The 23,243-nt window shown below is 41.7% G+C and overlaps 1 long non-coding RNA gene across 1 annotated transcript in view; it reads left to right on the top strand.

The window, feature by feature from the left end:
• Positions 1-23,243, top strand: part of LOC146347069 (uncharacterized) — a 79,374-nt gene that overhangs the window by 24,070 nt on the left and 32,061 nt on the right. The window contains exon 3 of the long non-coding RNA XR_014790141.1: positions 14,192-14,302. This is a non-coding gene — a long non-coding RNA (uncharacterized LOC146347069). The remainder of the gene's footprint in view (positions 1-14,191; positions 14,303-23,243) is intronic.

Genomic DNA, 23,243 nt, shown 5'->3' with positions numbered 1-23,243 from the left:
CCTTCACCCCTCTCCCGCCCTTCTGAATTATTCAACTATTCTTGTTAGTTTGCTCTTTCTTTCTTTCTTTCTTTCTTTCTTTCTTTCTTTCTTTCTTTCTTTCATCTAGATTCTTTTAAAAAAACAAGAAAAATGCAAGAAGTAGTTTTCATTTCCTTGCCTTGCCTTGTTCTTTGGCTCTCACCCTGCCCCCATTCTCAGTTCAACTCCTTCTTTGTAGCTTTCCCTGTCTTTCTTGCTAAATCACACACACACACACACACACACACACACACACACACACACTTTCCTTCCTTTCCTTGTTCTTAGCTGTCCCCCCCTTCTCAATTCCTGTATTCCTTCCCTTCCCATTTTTGAACTCTATATCTTTTCCCTAAATAAAAAAAAAGCTAAAACCCCTTTTCTTGGCTTGTAGGTAGTTCTGTATTTGCTTTTCTATTGCTGTTGTAACTTGTATGTCTGTGTGTGTGTGCTTGTGCTGTGGTCAAGCAAAGCACTACACGTGCCCACATTTCAAAATACAGTGGACAAAGCACTACATCTATTATTTAAATAATACCCCACTGTGTGGCAAAGCAAGCAAGCCCAATATGAGGCATTTTTGTGGTCTTGGCAGGGGTAGAGGTAGGCAAAGTGTTGCAAGGATTAGCAGCACTGGTAGCCAAGCTGGTTGTCCCCCAGTCTGAATAGACCATCCTGGTATGAAACGTTATAGCTCTTTGCTTTGAGAGTTTTTGTTGAAAAAATCAAATTTCACCTGTACCTAGCACAAAAACCCAAGGGCCAAACTGTCTGAAATTCGGCAGGTGGAATCCCCTTAATGGGGGCTGAGAGATCTCCAAATTTCATGTATTTATCATGAAAACTGAAACAGGTATGGTCGTTTCTGTTTTCCAATGCAAGTCAATAGGAAAACGTCAAATCCGAATGATTTGGATATCTGAATCTCGCTTCAGATCCAAATCCAAAGTGAAGCAGGTTGGGTCCGAATTGGTCTGAAGTGAAGTGGGGCTGCTTCAGAAGGTCCAAAGCAGCATCTGAAATTAAGCAGGGGGTTCATGCACAGCCCTAGTAGCTGTAACCCAGCATGCATAAAAGAAAGAAGAAAGGTACATTGGGCAGGGCAACAAGTAGCCTGGGGGGCTAGAGAAGGGTGGGTGAGAGGGATGCTTTGCCTGTGCTCTCTCTGTGTGTTTTGACTGTGTGTGTGGGAGAGAGAGTGAGAAGGATGGGGGGGGATAGAGAGAAAGGTGGTTTGTGTGTTTTATTTTTATGTGGTGCAGTGTGGGATTTGCCTAGGTTTTGTGTGTGTCTGTGATTGTGCATGTTTGTGTCTGTTGCCTGTGTTTATTTGGTATTATCAGTGTGGGTATGTGTTTTGCTGTTGTGTGTTTCTGAGCATTACCAGTTTGCCTTCTGCGAAAAGGATATTTTGTTCTGCTTTGAGGGACCGAATATGTGATTTGGTATTTGGGGCTCAGACTCCACCTCTGCCTTGTACTTTGTTTCATGGCCACGCTACTTGTCTCTGAGCCACATCAGTTTGCTTTCTCTGAAATGGGCGTTGGAGCAGAAAACTGTGGGTACAAAAGAGCGGTTTTGTGTTATGGATCTCACTTCTGCCTTGTACTTGGTTTCTTGGGCAAATTACTTTTCATTTAGTCTCACCCATTTGCCTTCTGGGAAATGGGTGTTTTGTGACCAGGCATGCCCACCATCTCAGCCATAGTGATTGGGCAAGCTGCCCATGGCAGTCATTTTGTGAGAACACCCATGACAATCTCTCAAAATTCCAAATGTGCCCACCAACTCAAAAAGGTTAGGGATTCCTGGTCTATACTGTACTATGCAGTTTGCAGAGAGTGGCAGCTTTACCTAACTTTATGACGGTAAAGTTTACAGCCATAAAGTTGGGTGAACTCTCAAACCCTAGCAATCTTTGTAGGCTGGGATGGGAAGGGCTGCCTTTGTATATTATAGAAAGAAAGTTTCTGACTCAGCCATGAACTGAGTTTGGTCCTATCATGTTTTGGTCCTATCATGTTTTATAAGGGTAAAGAAGACAGCCTAAAAATACTGTTTTATATTTTAAGGAAATTATTTTTTGACACTTGACATCATGTAAAATATAGGCATAGGATTACATCTTTGATGCAGTTCAAAATGAGGTAAAAATAGCTGGATATATCTTGAATCTTGTGGTACTACCATTTGAACATTTGTTGTTTCAAGCACATTTCCCTAAGTTATTGATAATAACTTAGCTGCAGTAGTATTACATATCATTTCCTAGGGACTTCAAATAATAAAAAACCCTCCAGTATAACATTTTTACTTCTCCTGTGCTTATATTTTAATAAGACTAATGGTAATGTTATTCATGTGTACTCACATTACAAATTTATCAGCATATAAGCTTCATTATGATATTTGATCAAGCTAGAATTAATCTCTTGTTTTGTGTGCTCAGATGTTTTAAAAGCCATATTTCAACCTTGGGAGCAATTAACAAACGTGGGACGCAAAAGACAGAAGTGACAAAAGTACACTGAATATTAATGATGCAAAAGAGCTGCCTTTTCTGCCTTCCCTACTAAGAAACTCCTTTTGGAAAGCTGGAGGCATTACCATTTTAAAGTGGATTTTCCAGGGCTGCCTTAAATTAATTTAATTTTAATTAAATTTAATCTCTTTGAGATTGTATTTTGCTTTGCTTTATTATCTGTTGCTCCTATATTGCTTTTTTTTTTTTAAGTGCTGTGTGTATCACCTCAGTAATCGTGTTTCAGATGTGGGATATAATTATTTTAAATAAATGATATAACCAATAACTGAAAATAAAACCCGATTACTCTTAAAAGGCACTGGTGTCCCTCCAGTGAAAGACTCCTTTGATCCAGCAGAGGCTGACATCAGCAGAATGGGGAGGGATGTGATTTTCAGCAGTTCTCCCTCTCCTTGCAGCACTTTGGGCCACCTGGGCCACCACCACCTACGCTGTTCTGAAGGTTTTTGAACCCACTGGAGCAGATTGGGGAGGTGTGGGGGCTGCAGAAGGAGGGGAAAATTACAAAAAAAGCACCTCCCTCCATGTTCTGTTGATAGAAGATCAAAGAGACTTCCATCAGTGGACACCAATTGGGTCAAATCCAGTTTTCTCTACTTTTAGAGCAGAGGTGTTGAACCCAGGCTTACTGAGCAAATCTGGCCCACTTGGGGTCCTGATCCAGCCCTCCAGGGTTCTGCAGATGGTCCCAACCCCTTCCTTCTAACCGCCAATTGTTTGGTGGCTTCCTGACTTTTGCAATTTCCCCTCCATTCTAAAAAGCTAAAATGCCTCTCCGTAACCTTACTTACCGATAGCATGAGCTTTAGGCTACAATATGCTGGTGTTTGTTGTCATGTTGGCTCCACCTCCTTTGCCTCTGGCTCCACCCACCATGGGAATGTGCCCCCCAAGAGCTTCTCCAAAACTGAATTTGGCCCTCGGGCTGTCCGATATAGGTTTTACTTCGGATTCTACCTGTGGTTGAGGGTGTCTTTGGGGGCTCCCTGGGTGGCAACAGAGAGAGCCTTTTCAGATGTGGCACCCCATCTATGGAACTTCTTCTTGAGGGAGGCTCACCTGGCACCAACAGTACTACTTTTTATCACCAGGCAAATACATTGTTGTCCCTCCCGGGCTTTTTAATTTATGTGCCATTTATTCTGCTGTAGCCTTTTTGATTTTATAGTGTTGTATTTTGTTCTGTGCCCTGGAAGCACCACTGAAGAGTGGCATGTCAATTTTATGAAGAGATAAGTAAATAATTCTTACCACAATGCTCACTTGTGTGCCTGCCTCACCCTGCCTTATTGTAAAAACCACCTTTGAGGATTAAATGTATTTAATTGTAAATACTATGGATGATTTTTTTTTTTAAAGAAATGGATAATGGTGACTTTCTCTAAAAGTGGAGTACTCGATAAGATGCATTTCTTCCATGTACTATGTGTTTGCAGATCTTGACATATAATGTAATGGACAGAGCCATGTGCAAATGGCCTTTTGAAATTCTCCACCCTATTTGTGCAGAGAAATTGGGGGCACAATTTCACTGACTTTTTCTAGGGGGAGGAGAAATTCTCCAACATTTTCTCACTGGTAGGGCTCACCTTTGGCAGGGCTTGTAGCACAGCTTCTTTCTTTTTTCAAAAGGGCTTTTTGGGGGGAGGAGATTGTGCTACCACTGCATTAACTGTGTTGGCAGGCTGGCCCCCATTTTGCATCCACAACAATGCAGGTGTGAGGAGGCGGCAGTGTTGTGTTCAGTGTCAGGAAAGAGGTGGAACTAGTCCTGTGCCAAAATCTGTCCTCCAATTTCCTGAAGGTTTTCTTCCCTCATGATAAGAAAGAGGCTTCCATCATTCTGGCTCATTCTCGGGATGTGTTATAATTTATTTTTGTGGTGTGTTGAGTTTACTTAATCGCTGCAAGGTGGCCAAGGGTGTGTGTTTTCTTTCTATTACACATCTCTCCATTGCTCTGAAGCCTCCCAGGCTGCCTGCCCTTCTCAGCCTGAAAAAGCCCTGCTGGAGGAATTATGACACTTGAAGTGTAGGAGGCTGAGGAGGCTCCAGGCTGCCAGAGAGATGATTGCTCAGTGTAAAATAGGATACTTGCACACTCTCCTTGGCTACGTCCTAAGTAAGGTAAGCACAAGAAACCCAACCCATAAGAATTTCTGCAAAATTTTCTTCACCACTGAATTTCTTTTCGAAAGCAATTTCTTTTCTATCAAATTGAGTAAGAGTAGTCAAAAAAGATGTGGGATACATTTTCAGCACAGCACTAGTAATGGAGCATATGCAGTGTATTAACAGAAATATCAGCCTACTACTTACTTCAGCAATGTACTTCTACATTTCATTCCTATATAGCAATTCTAGCCAGCGCCATCTCCAGATTTTTGAGCAATGGGCCCCTTACCTCAGTGAGTCTACTTTTTAACTGCCATGGTCACCAGCTGCTATTGCTCCTCATCCTGCTTTTCATCGTTGTTACCACTTCCTTGCTTGACAGGCAGAGAGCCAGGGAGAAAGTGGACAGTGGCAGCTACTGCTCCTCCTTCTCCCCACCACTGTTGTCTGGGCCAGAGTGAGAGGCAGGTGAACAAGCAGATTGCAATGGGGCAACTTCTTGTGAACTGCCCAGAGAGGCTCGGCTGCTGGGCAGTATATAGATGTCATACATACATACATACATACATACATACCTAACAACTCCAGGGTGCTCTTGTTAGTGGGCCCCTCCTGGGATTTAAGCCTTTGGCAAGTGCCCAACCATGTCTACCCTAGCTATGTCACTGGATTATTATGAACCCCAAATTCTCCAGGGAACCCCAGAAATGTGTACGATTTCTGTAAGTCCTTCGTTTTTATTTGAAGTTTTGTCAGTTAAAACATGAACTAGCTCTGACTTAGCCAGACAGTTCAAAAGCATACTGTGAGGCAGTTTTATGTAACTAAGACACTATGTTTATTTGAGGCTTTGTAAAACTTCTGGCTGTTTCTGAAATCCAGCTGACATATCTCACACTTTGAAGACTCTATGTGGACTGGAAAGGACACCCAGCAGTCTTAAAATCTATATTCAAATGAACAAAGTTTGAAGACATATAAACTCAGAGAGCCACTGTAACCATCTGAAAAATGCTATTAAAATTGGACTCTATTTTGTGGGAACAGTATAACAACTAGGGCAATCACATTAACTTTTCATTCCTTTCATAACAATATTATCAGATGCAGATCTAGAATGACAATGAAAAAGAGACTTATAGGCAATATACAATCAGAACCATCACTCCGTGGAAGAATGCCTAGGCTTCCTTGAGATCCAAGTGTCACTTTGAGGTTTCTCAAGTTAAAGGATTTTAGGTGGAAGGACTGAGAAAGTTGCCTAAGATCCAGGAGAACTGGATTTTACACATGCTGCTAATGAAGGCTGACTGTATAGGGTTTGGTGGACCATTACTCTGATTCAGTATGAGATGGGTCCTATAAACATGATTTGTTTATATAGGACACCAAGACATGGGTGGAGGAGCTGGGAGTCTTTGATCTCTTCCAGATGTGCTCACCTGGGTTTTCAGTACAGCACCAACATAGGCTTGAGGGTGCAATCCTATGCATGTTTAGACGGAAAAGAGTCCTACAATTCCCAATATGGCTGGGGAATTCTGGGAGTTATAGGATTTCTTTCTTTCTAAACATGCATAGGATTGCACCCTAAATCTCACATGGTTAATTGACTAAAATTTGTTAAATCAGGTAACAGCCTTTTCTATTCTGAACTATAGTGGAGCTCTGTTGCACTGACACATACCTATTCTGTTCTATGAGCATAGAATAGGTATGTACGAGAATTTTGTTTCTGTTCATAAATCATGCAGACATGTCCCGTTTGCAATTCCAAATGCAAACAGCAACAGGAGCAGGGTTTTTTCCCCCCACAAATGTTCACAAATCTCCAAATTTGTGATAGCGTTAAAAATATATATTTTTAAAGTATGTGCACTTTGAAAGGTGCATTTTGATTTAAAAATATATATGTATTTTCACACTTTGGTCAATGGGTGAAAGTTTTGCACTATTGAAAAATATGCACAGAAATGCACTTTTCCTGTTCAAAATATGCACTTTTCCCATTTGATCAATCTGAAAAACAAGTAAAAAAACCTGATTATCCAGCATTCTCAATCACATGGAGAACCCCCATGGATAGAGGAGACACTCCTCTTCAGACAGTCACCCTCCACCAGTAGAGGGCGATGAAGGCAGCCAGCGAGAGTGGCAGGGCTAGTGCACTCTCCCCCCTTGCATGTTGATTTTAACCCTTTTTGAATGACTGAACAGGGCTTAGATTGTGTTTGATTCCCATGGATGTTAATATTAGCTTTAACAAGAACAACAACAACAACAACAACAACAACAACAATAACAACATACAATGTTTTGCTTATGCAGAGGTATCAGCAGCATAAGCTTCTGTGGCCAAATTTAGACCTTTTAAATTTTCTCAGACTATTTCAACTTGTAGTATCTTTTGCTTGTAATCATTTTTAAACTTTTCTTGGACTGGGACAGATATTTTGATCTTTTTATTGTGTTTTCTTCTTTTAAACTTGTATTCCTGGGTGGATACTTTAAAAGAACAGTCTTTTTTAAAAATATAAAATATAAATAAATAACAATTAATATTTATTCAGCTCTTTAAGAAAAAGAAAATAAAAAGAAAAGAAAGCACACCACATAGCTGTACCCAGGCAATCTAGACATCTTCGTTGTCATTGCTAATATGTAAGCAGACAGGCTATTACAAAAATGCATGTTTATTTAGTTACAAAATTAATTTCCAACCTGCTTTTTAAGGCACATTGTGCTCACAAGGTGATTTACAGAAAAAGCTTTAGAATTCATAAAATCTGCATTAATACTAAACAATAATGGCAACAAATTACTATTTTAAAACCACTAATTCAAAACAGCAGCTATGTTTTCTTCCAAGCACAACACTTAATCAATGTGGACTGGACAAAAATGTTATTAGAGTTCTTTTATAAAATGCAGTGATTAGGCCATGTATATTTCGCTGGAGAGGGAGTTCTAAAGGCATGGGACCACCTCTAAAAGATGCTATCCTTGGTAGCTGACAATTGGACAGTTCTTGTGGCTAGAGATCAGGGCCTCCGATGCCTACCATAATGACTGGGCAGGTTTGTTCATTTGGGTGCATATAACTTGGTCCCAACCTATTCAGGGCTATAAAGGCCAAAACCAGCACTGTAAATTGGGTCCAAAAATGAATAGGGAGCCAGCATAATATGATCCAAGCACCTAGCTCCCACAAGCATACTGTACCCAATTGCAGTTTCTGCAAGGGCAGGTCCACATAGAATATGTTATAGTGATCTGACCTGTACATAACTAACATGTTGTTGATGCTAAGTTCACTTTCTGTAGATGGGCATAAGAGAAATATAAATAACAGCACAATTCTAAACATGCCTACTCAAAACTTAAGTCCCATTCATTTCAGTGATGCTTACTCCCAGATAAGTGGTATGATTGCAGCCCAAGGCAACATAATCCTATGCATCTTTACTCTCCACTGTGTTCAATAGGGCTTACTCCTTGGTAAACACATTTCAGATTGTCGTTGAAGACATTGGAATTAGTATGTGACTCATTCAACCTTGGTGTCTTTTCCTTGCAAGTGAAGAGAGTTGAAAGGCCAAGCAAGCTAAGTCACAAGACTGCAGAAATATGTAAACTAGCAAGAGAGAGTCTGCCTTTCCACACTGAAAACCAGAAATGCAAGGTTCACATAGCTATATTGTCTACTTCTCCTGCACCTCCCCCAAAGGAAAAATGCTAATGCATTTTTGTGTATATTTGTGTGGAAAACAAATATCCCATATCCGACGCTTTCACTTTACAGCAGAAAATGGCAGCTCATCATATACTATGAGCTTTGAAAAAACCTAAATCCTCCAAAACATAAATAATATATTTCTCTTACAGTTACGAATGCTAAGGAAATTCTCTGGGATAAGCCCCACTGAAATTAATGGGTTCTGTGCAGACACATTAGTGCTCCAGTAGCTCCATTTCATTTCAGTTGTCCTGAAGAAGAGAACTCTGTCCCTGTTTTTTCATCTTTTTAAATACCTCATTCTTCTGATATATTGGATAATGCATTCTGGAGACCGGGTGGTATTAATCATGTTTAACATTTGTCAGTCCATGACAAAAATGGTTGCGACAAATGTCTGTTATTATGCAGATGAGATTCCTATTGCTTCAAGCATCATTCTGTAATTACTCAGCTATTTCTCAAGTGTGATTTATTGAATCAGCAATTTATGGAGATGGAGTGGCATAAACTAATTTACCCATGTAGATTCATTAAAATTTGAGACGTGGAAATATGCTTCCTGTCAATTTCATGCTAGAATTTGTTAGCGCTGCAACTTGATATGGGTCATTTAATTTGTCTATGCAAGATTCATTCAGGGCAGGTTTCAGGATCAGTGGCTGCTTGACAAGTATGTCTTTGAAATGCTTCCTGTGGTATTTCCACTCCAAGGGTTTGGGGTGTTTTTTTAGCTTTAAGGGAAGATCATTGAGAAAATAAGAACAGCTGAGGCCAGGGGAAACCAAGGGAACCATGAGATTAATTGCATAGTACAAACTTTAGATACTTACAGAGGGAACAATTGCGTCCATGGCTATTCCATAGTTGTAAACAATGCTAAATGGAAAAGCAGAGCTCAGATGCTCTGAGCATTGCCTGTGAAGAGAAGCAATAAAAACAGCTGTAGCTTTAAGATTTTCACTAGAGTTTAAGAACTCTGTGGAGTTCTCTGTGCTTAAACAGCCATATAAATAACCATAAGTGGGCACACATTAACATGCTGTCAGATAGGGCTTTTCTTCTGCTCACATACAACATAATCTGTCTAAACAAAAGCTTAATACTGAGTGATTTTGTTACTGAAACTGCCTGTGAAACTTCAAAAGCAGAAGAAAGAACAATGGTCTAATCTGCAACTACTGTTAAAACTACTGATACATTTTTCTATTTCCTTATTTGTATCTTATTATTAAAATAGAAGCTTATTATGATCATTTATAAAGAAATGATTTCCTGCTTCACTGTTCATTTCAAATAAAGTGATTTGATTCCAGAGGGGATTTATCTAATGATGTAAACATTCTGAAAATTTTGAAGCCAACAGAGACTGTGCTTTCAGAATTGACACCATGATCTATTTCATCTGTGGGCAGTGGACTGTCTCTGGCTCCCCTTTCCCCCAACAGGGTGTGGTAGCTGTGGTTCCTTAATTGGGTTTGGAACTGTATATGAAGTGCCAATATGGTTAGCATGACCTGGATGAGATGCCCATCCACATCATGATCTTCGACAGATGCATGCGATTCCAATCAGAACTGCATAGTATGGACACTGTCTGTCTTCTCAATTTGCTGTCTAGGGCCATAATGCATGTTTATTACCATGAAGTACTTTGAGAATTTTGGTAAATTCTTACCAAAAATGAATTGAAACAAAAGTCTCACCCATTGACACCATCAAAATTCAGTAGGTACAGCTGCTCCCAGTATGGACAGGACCATGATGTACATGCCTATCATATAGCACTTAAAGGTGAGAAGGTTGTCAGAAAAAAGAGATGGCAACTTCAAATCAGCACCACAAACATGACTGAATGAATACAGAGGGATTCAACCCAAAGGCTAGCTGAAAAGCATGATCTCTTATGAAAGTGCGCATTAGCGCTAACGAGAATCACTGCAAGCAGAACAAAATTCCGGTAAAAGAACATCTGCTTCCATCGATGAGCGGATGGTGGAGCAAAACACCCCTGACAATCATGAAACACAGACGGAATTGATTTAAGAAAATCCGTACATCCCTAGTGTGAACCCATAGAACAATAAAGGAAAGATATGAAAAGATGAGACACTTGATATTAGGTTAAGCAGGGCAACAATTTTATTAACTGTACAACTTTATTAGGAGATCTGGGGCAAGATGTCACCAGTATGCTGATGACACTCAGCTCTATTTTTTGCGACATCTGAATCAAGAGAGGCCATGCACATTCTAAACTGGTGCCTGGATATTGTTATGGGCTGTATGAGGGCTAGTAGACTGAAGCTGAATCCTGAGAAGACAGAGTCCCTATGGGTGGGCAGTTCCCACATCCAGGTACTGGGGTTTTTACCTGTTCTGTATGGGGTTGCACTCCCTCTGAAGGAGCAGGTACATAGTTAGGGGGTGCTTCTAGAGCCATCTTCATCGCTGGTGGCTTGGGTGAACTCAGTGGCCCAGAGCACCCATTACCAACTTCAGTTGATGCAATGACTATGCCCATTCCTGGATAGGGATAGCCTAGCCACAATTATCCATGTACTGGTAACCTTATGAGTAGGTTATGTGAGGCTGCACTTGTGCATGGTTTAGAAGCTGCAGCTAGTGCAGAATGCGGCAGTTAGGATGCTCAGTGGAGCACCCAACTATATACATATTACACCTGTGCTAAAAGAACTGAACTGGCTGCCTATTAGCTACTGAGCCATCTTCAAGGTTTTGTTGTTGACATTCAAAGCCCTCAACAACTCAGGACCAGGATACCTAGCTGACCACCTTTCCCTATATACACCCAGTCAGCCTCTGAAATCCTTCGAGGAGGCCTAATTGGTCAGGCTGTGACCAAGAGAGTGTTGCCAGGTAATAGCACATATGCAGGCCTTCTTGGTAGTGGCCCCCAACCTGTGGAACAAACTCCCATGCATTGTTTTAGAGGCAGGAACTATGGTGAGTTTTAAATGCTTCCTGAAGACATATTTGTTTACACAGGCTTTCTCTGACTTGTAGTGGACTATGACCCTGCTCCATTTCTCATTGTTTCTGTTGTAATGTTTTTGATTGATTGATTGATTGATAGATTGAAATGGTTCTTACATTGTTTTTATATTGGTATTGTTCTTTATTATATACGTATTGTGAACTGCTTAGACATTTCAGGATATTAGGTGGTATAAAAGTAGTATAAAGAAACAAAAAAGATGAACCACTACCTTATTTATTTATTTATTTATTTATTTATAACATTTCTATCCCGCCCTATATCATTAAGATCTCAGGGCGACATACAGATAAAATCAATGTAAACAGTATAAAACAATAAATAATTTAAACACCTAAAAACATATGAAACTATTAAACAAGCTAATACTAGTTGAAATCTAAAACAATAAAAGAGTTAAAACAATGTGCTAGGGAATGCACTTAGCCCTCAAAGGCTTTGGTAAAAGCCACATTTTTACTTGGCGCCGAAACAAGACCAATGTCTGTGCCAGTCGTTCCTCCAAGGGGAGGGCATTCCACAACCGGGGTGCCACAGCAGAGAAGGCTCTCTCCCACATCCCACCATAGTGTATGTCTCGTACTGGTGGGATGCAGAAGAGGGCCCCTCCAACAGATCTCAGTTCTTGGGCAGGCATATATAGGGAGAGGCGCTCCCTATATACCTTAAATTATTTTGTGCTAGCATAAACTACACTAGCACAATGCCAATAGCATTAGTTGGCAGACCGATTTTCTCAGGAAATTGGTGTGCCAGCTAATACTAGTGACATTGCACTTCAGTAGTTTACACCAGTGCAACATAAATTACATTTGCAGTTGTGCCCTGCTGGATAGTGCCCTGTCTATGGAGATTCATGCATGACTCTCCATACTCATGCAACTCAATGGGAGTTTCCGTTTCATTTTGTGCCTTATTTCCCATGATTCTTCTTTATAGAATATTCTACAGTGTAGAACGTAAGTATTCAATTTTTTGTCTTTGGTGTAATATGATGTGCATGACATTTATAAATGTCAATAGTACTTGCATATTAATAAATATGTAGGGCAGAAGTTAAGTAAAAGAGTGGATCATTCACATTCACTCAAGTAAATCTGAAAAAGCTTATAGTGCAATCCTATACGTGTCTACTTAGAAGTAAGTCTGAGAACTCAGTGGGACTTACTTCCAAGTAAGTGTTTTTGGATTGCAACCTGAGTCGATTGTGTGTGTGTGTGTGTGTGTAGATGACATATTTTGCCCTTTTGCTTCATTCTATTAAAAGAAAAATCTGATTCTGTCAATCAACAAAAATTGACTCTTTTCTACAAAAAAGTGCATATTTAGAGGAAATGGGATTTTTCACTGAGCCTTTTGTTTATACAAAGGTTGTGTTAATTTTGCCTTGTAATCATTCTCATTTTAATAATTGCATAGCATAATATGCTAACAGAGATGCCACATGTAGGTTTTGAAAAGTGCAGAGTGGACACCATGATTAGGTAGTCATTTAATCTAATATGATGGACTCAGAGCAGAACTGAATAACACATTAGAATAATGATGTAGAAAAGAAGCAAATGAAAACACAGGACCATAGTTCAGCATGGAGCTATAATTTGGCTTTAAGATTTTAATCATGGCTACAATTGTATAGAAGATTGTGTTTTGAGAAGATAATCCATCACTGAATGGTTCTAGAATGGGGGAGGGGGGTCAGTGGTGCTATGTAGGCCATCAATAATGCCTTCATTTTCCCCCACTATTTCCTGCATAGAATGAAATACCATAGCTATTGAATGAGATGAACAAGTTGCAACTTCCACAGTCTCAAACTCCCACATCTCAAAGTTTTAGAGATCACAAATGTTACCATGCCTCAGATCTTGTGCTCCAGCTCATATGTTTCTCATGGGTGAAAAGAATGGTCCTCAAGTAATATCATGCTAGCTAGAAAACTGCTTCACGCAAGAAGACACATTCCCTACAATCACATCTCGGAAGAATCCATCATGTCCCAGAGGCATGTGCATCTATTTTGCCCCATGATTATGTGATGGAAAGATACCATCAATTGTAGATAGAACTGAACAAAAATGTCTCAAAAGCATTTTTCTGAGAAAATGTCTAAGATGTTCCTTTTCTCACCTCACCCCATCCCCACCCTGAAAAAGAAGGTCTGAATCTTCACTGAATTTTCTCCAAATATTCTCCACCATTTTTTGTGGCAGCCACCATTCCCCTGTTCCCCACAATGACCTGGAATGAGGCTAGGCCCAGGGCATTGTGGAGGATTCAGAATGGTGGCCAGGCTGACAATACAATTGCTGGAGCAGCAGCAGCCCCCCCCCCAAAAAAAAACCACTTTGGGGTGGGGGGAGAGAATGAAGCTTGCTAATGTCACTGCTAATGGTGAGTCCTGCCCCCAAGAAACTGGTGGACAATTTGGTGAAAAGATCCCTCCAATTTATCTGCCCACAAACAAGTTGGAGAATTTTGTGAGGTCATATGCACATGTCCCTAATTGCAGGGGTTGTTGTTTGCATATGTCATTAAAAAGGTAAAAGGTAAAGGTGTCCCCAACCAGTCGTGTCCGACTCTAGGGTGTGGTGCTCATCTCCATTTCTAAGCCGAAGAGCCAGCACTGTCCGAAGATGCTTCCGTGGTCATGTGGCCGGCATGACTGAACACCGAGGTGCACCGAACACTGTTACCTTTCCCGCCGAAGCGGTGCCTATTTATCTACTTGAAATTTCTTGCTTTCGAACTGCTAGGTTGGCAGGAGCTGGGACTGAAGACAGGAGCTCACTCCGTCACGCGGCACTCGGGTCCCGAACTGCTGTCCTGCCAACCTTCCAGTCTACAGTTCAGCGTCTTAACCACAGGTAATATCAAAACATGTGCATTTGCCATATGAGACAACTGCACCTGGGTTTCATGAAGTTATTTAAAAAACTGGTGCTAAAAAGAGAATGTATTTTCAAACATAGTAAATGTAAGTCTGTTTTATGGTTTTGTGGTCAGTGGCTTGAATTTCAGAATTTGTACGGATGGATGAAAGGGACTTACCTTGTCCCACAGCTTGCTTCGCGGTGGGGGGGAGGTGCTTCGGTTCTCCCCCCGAAGTTCAGGCGAGGGGAAATTCAGGCCGGGGAGGAGGCGCCCCATCCCTTGCTGGCAAAATTCAGGCCAGGGAGAAGCGCCCCGTCTACCTGGCCACGAAAAAAAAAGTAAAAACACACACACACCCGTGATAGGCTATGTAACGATTTATGTAGCCTATCACAGCTAGATTTCCAAAGTCAGCCGTGATAGGCTATGTAAATCGTCACGTAGCCTATCACGGGTGACTTTGGGGGAAAAAAAAGCACGTACGCAAATGGCGGCTCCCATGGGGACCGCCATTTGCGTTCCTTATTTTGGGACGTCTAGTCTACGTAAAGATTTACGTAGACTACGGCGAAAATAAGGGCAACGCAAATAGCGTTTCCTTATTTTTGCCTTAGTCTACGTAAATGTTTACGTAGACTAGACGTGCCAAAATAAGGAATGCAAATGGCGGCGCCCCATGGGCGCCGCCATTTGCGTACGCACTTTTTTTTTTTCAAAGTCACCCGTAATAGGCTACATGACGATTTACGTAGCCTATCACGGCTGACTTTGGAAATCTAGCTGTGATAGGCTACGTAAATCGTTACGTAGCCTGTGCACGGGTGTGGGTTTTTTTTTTTACTTTACTTTTTTTTTTTGCAATGGCGACGGCGGCAGCTGGTTGGGAGACCGGCTGCCGTCCCCGTCCCCAACGAAACACTTCCGAATCGCCGCCGGGAGCCGCCGCCGGGAGGGACATTCGCCGAAGGTAAGTCCCATCCCGGGGGGGCGGGGGGCCAGCGGAGAATTTCCCCAACACTTTCGGGGGGCCGAATGCGTCAGCGCTCAGCCTCCCAAAGATTCGTGGAGAAATTCTCCGCCAACCCTAAGAATTTGAAGCAAGCAGTAGCAGGGTTGTAATTCACTTCATGCTGAAGGAAAACGCACCCCTTCTATATCTTCCTGGCCAGAGGATAGCTCTACCGTCATCTCATTCTCCCGTGTCTCCTCCTGTCACTCACCACACAGCAGCATGAGACTGCAGAAACAGACACCAGCCCTTCAAGGACTGCAATCAGCATCCGGGAGGTCTGGAGCAACCGAAAGATCTCAGGTCGCTACAGCCCTTTCCTGGGACAACACTTTCTCCAGCTAGCGCAGTGTGCTCTCCAAGGTCCTATCAAGACGCCTGCTTGCTTAGTGTGACCCAGAACAGACAGTGAGCACCACTGTGCCCTCTGCTTCCCATGGGCCTCATGCCTAGCCAGGGCAGGATTGCAGTATCTCGCGCATGTAATATTGAAAAAAATCAGAATGAAATAATAAATACCAAATCTAGCCATAGGTTTCAGACCCAGTGTTATCTACAGGAATATTTTGATGCAAAACTTGGAGAAAATGTGCATACCTGAGATGGTGGAATGTGGCCCTCCAGATATTGTTGGACTGCAATTCCCATCAGCCCTCACCATTAGCTATGCTAGCTAGGGCTGATGGGAGTTACCTGTTCCCCACCCCTGGCATACTGTATTATTGGGCCTATAAAATAAATGTCTTGGTCATTTGTCAAGCTATCGTTACATAGTCAGAAGATTTGAAACAAGATGCTGCTATATTGAAGAAAAATGCTACACTGGGGAAAGTTTGGGAGATCAGATTGCTTTCCTAAGGAAGTACTACAATTATCAAAGAGAAGATGAAAAATAAATTAAAATTGCATTTTACACAGACAGAATTTAAATGTAGTCAGCCCCCTCCTGTTTTTCCTAGTCTTTTTCTTCTGCCCAATATAGCTTTCCTAGCTTCATAGTATTGGCAACATGATTAGTGGATTCAATTAATATATCTAACTTAAGATTTCAATCACAATTCCATAAACAGAAAAAAAATATTTTCAGCATCACTTCTAAGCAGAAACAACAAAGCATCATATAGACTAACACATTTATTATGACATATGCTTTCACGGACCCAGACTAGTTCATCAGATGCACTTCTAAGCTTTTTAGAGGCATTAAAAAGAACATGCAAGTTGTCTAGAAAACATGATGGCACAATTTTCTTCATATCAATGTGTACTTTATGCAATTTCTGTTACTGATGTACACATAAATGTATCTAGTTTAATGGCAGATTTCTGCTCTCATATTGTTTCTAGTGTGGATTTTAGTCTTGATAGAACTGCCTGCCTTTGCTATGTTTTTTGCTAACCGTACCTTCACTGCAGTGGTTGTATCTGAAATGGTTGTATTTAACATTGAGTACTTTCAATGATTTCAAATGCTGCTTCCGCATCTGTTTGGTTCATTAGCACACTACACTGAGATGTTTTTATTAACTCACAAACAAGCCCACTAGTAAAGAAACATCACCATCTCTAGAAGCGCATGGTTTTAATTGGTATCCAAGTATTGACCATACCCAGCTATGTTCACTGTGATTTGAACATGACAAACCCAAAGTGGTCTACATTAGATGAAGTCTATGTTTGGCTGTGTATCCTTCTGGGGCTATATCAGCATGAATCCTGATTTTCTGAGATCTATCAAGCTATTTTTGTTTTAAGTTAGCACTGGACTGTCTGATTATTTTTTTTCCAGATACAGATTTGGGGGGAAAATCAAAATGTTATAAAGCAAGAAGCAAATTGCACATTCAGTAGAGAGAGCTTGGTAAAGAAAACAAAACATTCTTTTTTTTAAAAAGTGCAGGTTTTCAGCCATACTTGATAATAACCAGCCAACATTTTTGCTTTCATTTTTATCATTTGTTTTAAACTGATTGTATCAAAGTAACCTTATCACAAAGTTACTATGGACTGAGAAAGGAGTCAAGAATAGACATGGACAACATGTCAGTTTTGCTTGTCCTGCATTCAGTTTAAAATCATCACCATCATCTCAAGTTCTCTTTCTCTTGACTATGAAGAACTTCATGGATTTTCGTAAATTCTTATAAAAATTAAACAGAAATGAAATTCTCACCCATCTGCTCCAGCCAAATTCCATAGATATTCTCAGCATGGAAAGGACCACGATGTACCTGCCTGCCATATAGCTGTTAAAGATGAAGAGCCTGTCAGAAAAAAAAGTAGTGGCAACTCTAATTAAGCACTAACATGGATGAATACACAAAGGATTCAACCCCAGATGTTTAAGAGCAAAGCTCCCAAAGCCCTGGGCCTGGATGACTGAATCTGTCTGTTTCCATTTCTCCCACATTCAGTTTTTTAAAATCTCTAGTTCTTTTTGTCCTGAATATGGAGAATTTTGCAAATTTTAGTAAATTCATATCAAAACTGCACTGAAATGAAATTCTCACCAATCCCGATTCCCTAGTAAAGGAGTGAGCTGGTCATACTGGGGTAAGGCTGTTTGGAACTCTAGCCAAGAACAAGAGAGAAGATAATGGGCAGCTTTGCCTTGCTCTGTTTCCTGCGTAGGGGCCTCTGCTTTAATGAGGAAACAAAAAGGACCCAAGGCAGCCTGAGATAGACAAAAGGAATGATCTGTACTGAGTTAACTCACTCAAGGACTCCGATTCTATCATTTCCTTTCATCTGATGTTGTTCCTGGGGAGTCTTTCTAGGCACTCGACTAACCAGACACGGTCTGTACATTACACAAGCTATGCTCCTGTGTACTTCAGCAAACATTTTAGTTTTCTGAGCAGGCTCTACCAGACAGAAAGTAGCCTGTCCTCCAGCGGAATAAAAACAGGGTTGTGGCAAGAAAAGTGACCTAGCCCTTGAGTTATATTCTCTCCAGTCGTTCATGTTCTGGAAGGGCTTATTCTCTGAACACAGAGAAGTAGTTTGCAGACATGATGTGTGCCCTGTGCAACTGCAGTAACACTGTTCTACTGCACCACAGGCTTGCACCACAAGAGCTATTACAGCATCCTGTATCTGGTGAAGTTGGAGGTTAAGGCTTTCATGGAGGAGAAGGCTATCAATCCCTGCTAGTCAGGCAGGCTTTATGTTAGCTCTAGTACCAGTGGTCATATGCCTCTGAATACCAGTTGCTGGGCAACACGAGTGGGAGGCTGCTATTTCACTCATGTCGTGCTTGTAAGCTTTCCACAGGCATCTGGTTGGCCACTGGGGGAAGTGAATGCTGGACTTGATAGGCCCTTCGTTTTATCCAGCAAGATTCCTCTTGTGTACGCGACTGCTCCCCCTGGCTCGTGCAAAAGTGCGCCAACATTAGGAGTTAGGGGACAGATGTGTCACCTTCGAGTTGGACACAAGATGCCCAGCACCGGCTGCTTTTTTTGCATAGAGGATGGGGCCAGCTCACAGCACCAGAGCAAGAGGCCACGTTCCCTTGCACTTGTCCTGGGAGTCTGGAGCAGCGTGTTCAAAACTCCCAGACTCTAATTTACAGAATGATCGAACATATTTTTCCCCATTTCCCCCTGTATGACAGTTAATTTCTATGAAGATTTTCTTTGTAGGCCACAGTACTGAGTGGTCCCTAGCTTTCATGTGTCTAGAACAGGGGTGACAAACAGTTTCATGGTCATGGCTGAGTCATGGCCATGGCCACCCAATGACAGGCTGTGTGTCTGTGCCCCTGACATCATCTGATCCCCAGCTGAAGTGCTGGCTGGAGCTCCAGTTAGTGCTTCAGCTGGGGACCAGCTTTGCTGTACATGGCCTTTCCCCAGCCATGGATATGCAGGTCCAACTGTCAGTTCCATGAGACTGTAGACTCTGGCCTCAAGCATCAGCTAGAGAACCAAGGGCCACTGGGAGGCTGCACCCCTTGCCACACAGGAAGAACATTGCAGCAAGGGGAGACCAACCTAGCCCCATACATCAGGCAGGGAAGGAACAAATGCAGGGAGCTTGTTTTGCCCTTCCCTGCCAGAAAGAACACCTACAAGAACTTTGTTACTAAGAACTGATGCCCGAGTTTTGCTTTTTTCCTCCTCCTTACCAATCCCTTTTCCTTTTGTGTTGTGTCTTTTAGATTGTAAGCCTGAGGGCAGGGACTGGCAGCTGGAGGTGTGTGATTCTGAGGCTCACTCCTGTTCATGCATGTAATGTCAAAAAAAACATGGTTTGCTGTTACCTCTTGTATTGGCCCCGGGCCTGTAACCAAGTCATCTGTAGTTCTAAAGGGGCCTAGAGATCCATAATGCTTTGCTTAGGTTCATTATTGGTGCAGTTTCCTTGCTAGTGGGCCTCTGACCATGTGAGATGCATCAAAGGTCGATAGCATGGCCTCAGCACATTCCATGCTAACCAAGACTAGTATCTTATCAGGGCCTATGTGTCTGAGAAGTGAGGCTATGTTTATGCCAAGTTACAGGTGGCTGTGCTGGGAAAGTTCTGATTGTTTTCCTTCTGAACAAGCACTGTTAGCCTATGCTGGGAAAGTTGCAGATGAATGCTAATTAACGCTTGCTGCTTTCATGCTGCCTCACTGCTGACGTGTGGTATAAAACCCATTTTACCCCATGGCTCTGGGTTCAGAGAAGCTGTCTGATCCAACCATTGGGTACACCTGTGTGCTGTAAGTTACTCAATAAAGTACTCCTTGTAAGTAAACTTGGATTTGATTTATCACTATCTTGGCACCTCTAAATTAAGAGGCCTACTGCAGGGGCAATACACCTCTGAATTCAGTCACTGTGTAACCACCTTGCTTTGGAGCATCTGTCTGACCAGGACTATTTGATCTGCGATGCTGCATGCCACTGTATTTATGGCTGACTTCCCTTTCCATAATTTGATGGCTCACAGCTTATACTGTTCTTAAACCAAACAGCCACCCATTTACCAGTTGGCAGCTTCTTTATGCCTGCTTGGTTTAGGGATGGACAGACTAGCCTCTGTCTGGGTTGCCCAGGCACCTGACAAGCCACTGACCCTGCTTGCATGCCCCAGACATTGAGCTGCCATGCTCAGCTGGACCTGTGCGCTGAGTGCCTGTGCACGTGACAAGTGTGTCCAGCGGTTGCCTGTTTCCTCCCTGAGCCACCACGTTGTGTAAAAATGGTGGCTCTGGTATTTCCATAAATTGAATGTTGTGGAAATGGCAGCTGTAAAAGGGCCATTTCCACAACATTACAGGCACCAGGAGAAGGAGGAAGATGTGATGGATTTTTAACCAAAATTGTGGATCTGGGAGGAAGCGGGCAGCTGCTGGGTGCTCATGGACCATGCTGCACTCATGGATGGAGTCCAGAAAGTTGCAGTGGCTCAACGAGCTGGGTCTGGGGGGCCAAGGGTGGGGGGTGTCTGTCAGACTCCACCCCTGTGCCACCAGACACTTGTGACATCCCTAGCTTGGTTACATCTCATTCAGTACTGTGGGGATCATGGTAACCTTCAAGTGATATGCTAAGTGAAAATCAGTGTTGTTGAGAGGATTTGTAGACCTCAAAATAAACATCTCCTCCTGTCTATTTCATATTTTTGAACTGGACCAGTGTTGTTCTTAGCATCTATCCCAGATTCCCAGCACAAGCCTGATTCTTGTTGCCCAGATAGTCCTTTTTACCTCCTCTGACATTTTGTAGCCATATTTTATACAAAGCTTTTGCACTACAGGTGTAACTTTTGTTCTAGCGTTGCAAGTTTCTGCAAAAATTTATTGCAGACATATGAAATTCCCAAGACCCTTTCCAGTTTATCTGGAAGAATCAATTTGGAGTCAAGAATATTTTTCTTTCTTTATGCAGAAATGTTATCATGGTTGCCTAGGAATCATACAAAGAGATTCAGGGGGGGAAAGAAGGTGTAAAGGAAATGAAAGAAAATATCATTGCTGCTGACATTTGATACTGGTGGGTCACCAGAGGGGGTTCTATTTTTGTAAATTTTAAAGAAATGTGTTTTCTGTTTCTGCTAGGCTGTTCTTGTATGCTGAGTCTTAACAACTTTGCCTCCTAATCCCACTTTGATAAAAAAGAAAGAAAGAGAGAGAGAGAGGAGAGAGAAAGGCTCAGCTGAATGTCTGAAAAGCCCCAAATAAGGGGGATAGTTAGGCAGCGAAGCTTAAAGCTCTGTAAACATGATCCATGTGTTACAGTGACAACTCTCTTTACATTTTTTTCATTGTTGAGTCCTTTCAATTGAAATGAACTGTAAGCCCACAAAATATACGTTAAAATACTTGTTAAGTATTTGCTGTATTTTTTAAATCATCATCTTTTCATCTGATAGAGATGTTTAGAATGGAACCATCCATTGGTTTCTAAATGAGTTCATGAGTGACAGCTGTGTTGAATATTTAGACAGCTAAGACATATGGCAATTCAATGGCATATGCTAAGGATACCTGAGACCTTTCAACTTTGCATGCAAATAGACTTGGCAGACTGAGTCAATGAAGACTGGGTGTAGAACAATTGTCATGTACTCAGTTTGGGAAAATAATGGCATGCTGTGGTGCAGCTCAGCAGACCATCTGTCTCCTTCTGTGTTACATGATGAAGCAGAGATCATTCTGCAAAACAAATATTTGACATATTGCATTATGATCTTAATGCTGTCTTCTTTCTTATTAGGGTTTACTGTTGAAAAATGTCAAATCCTTTAGGTAGTGATGGGTGAATTCCACTCTGCTCAATTCAGAATTGGCTCAGTATTTATGTGCTTACTAGGGAAGTGTTTGGGGGTGGGTGGGGGCACCTTATCTGTTTTCTGAGAGTTCTCTCCAGGCTTGTGATGTCGGTGCTTGAGTGCTGATGGCAAAGAGCCCTCCCCAGAATTAGCTTGGTTTCACTTGCACTGCACCCACCTCACAACAACAGCCAGGAGATCGGTGTGATTAAACATCCCCTTCCAAAAGACAAACACACTTGGGCACTAGAGAGCTTGTTGAGGAATGACAACCACAGAAAACATTTGAAACAAGTGAAACAAGAGAACTTATCCAAACAGAGATGATACTGACCAAACAAGAAACTTACTGATCCAGTGGTCTGCCACCTGATTCACAGTAATCACAGATAGCGTCATCAAGAGTAAGGGGTCAACATTAGAGAAAGTATTCCCCTACAAAAGAGCCACCTTTAGGTGCCCAGTCTGCTGAATGCTGACTTTGGATTTAAACTGGACCAACTGCGCAGCCCTCCATCCTCCTGAAAATGCTACATAGAGTCAGGAGTCCTTCTTGAATGGGGTGAACTGGGTTTGGGGATCAGGGGATCCCCCAAAATCAGGCAGACAGGCATTCTGTGAGCTGAGCCTTTCCTCTTGCAGAAGATCACTTTCTCTCCTGGGAGGAAAATAGTGGATCCAACCCAATGCATGTGGAGAGTTTCATTTAACTTTCCAAGCCAGAGAAGAAATTGGGAGGGAGGAAATGGCACTCAATTCACAGTGCATCTGGGCATTATGACCTGGACCAACTAATGACAGTCACATGACTACCTTACATCCCTTTTCTTCCCACCTCAAAAGCCAATATGCAATCACACTTTCTTATATAGATCCATGAATCAGGATTTTCCTAGCAATTTGCAAAGTCACAGAGGTGACATTAAACTCACTATAATCAGATACATTCAGATAAAACTCACTATTATCTGAATCATGATTATTAAAGTTATAAACAATGTTTCAAATAAAATTTTAGCTTGTACTGAGTTGCATGAAATAACCACTCAAATAATTGCTTAGATACCACTTTAGCGAAATCTCAAAATAGTACAAACCAACTTAGTTTCAATACTTTTTAGAATACCATAGCCATTCCATTGTAGAAAATAATCCATAATTGT

Source organism: Heloderma suspectum, chromosome 4, assembly GCF_057233095.1.
Source record: "Heloderma suspectum isolate Gila_16-S chromosome 4, 16-S_ref, whole genome shotgun sequence".
In the NCBI taxonomy this organism is placed as follows: Eukaryota; Metazoa; Chordata; class Lepidosauria; order Squamata; family Helodermatidae; genus Heloderma; species Heloderma suspectum.
This window is presented reverse-complemented; position numbering and strand designations above follow the sequence as displayed.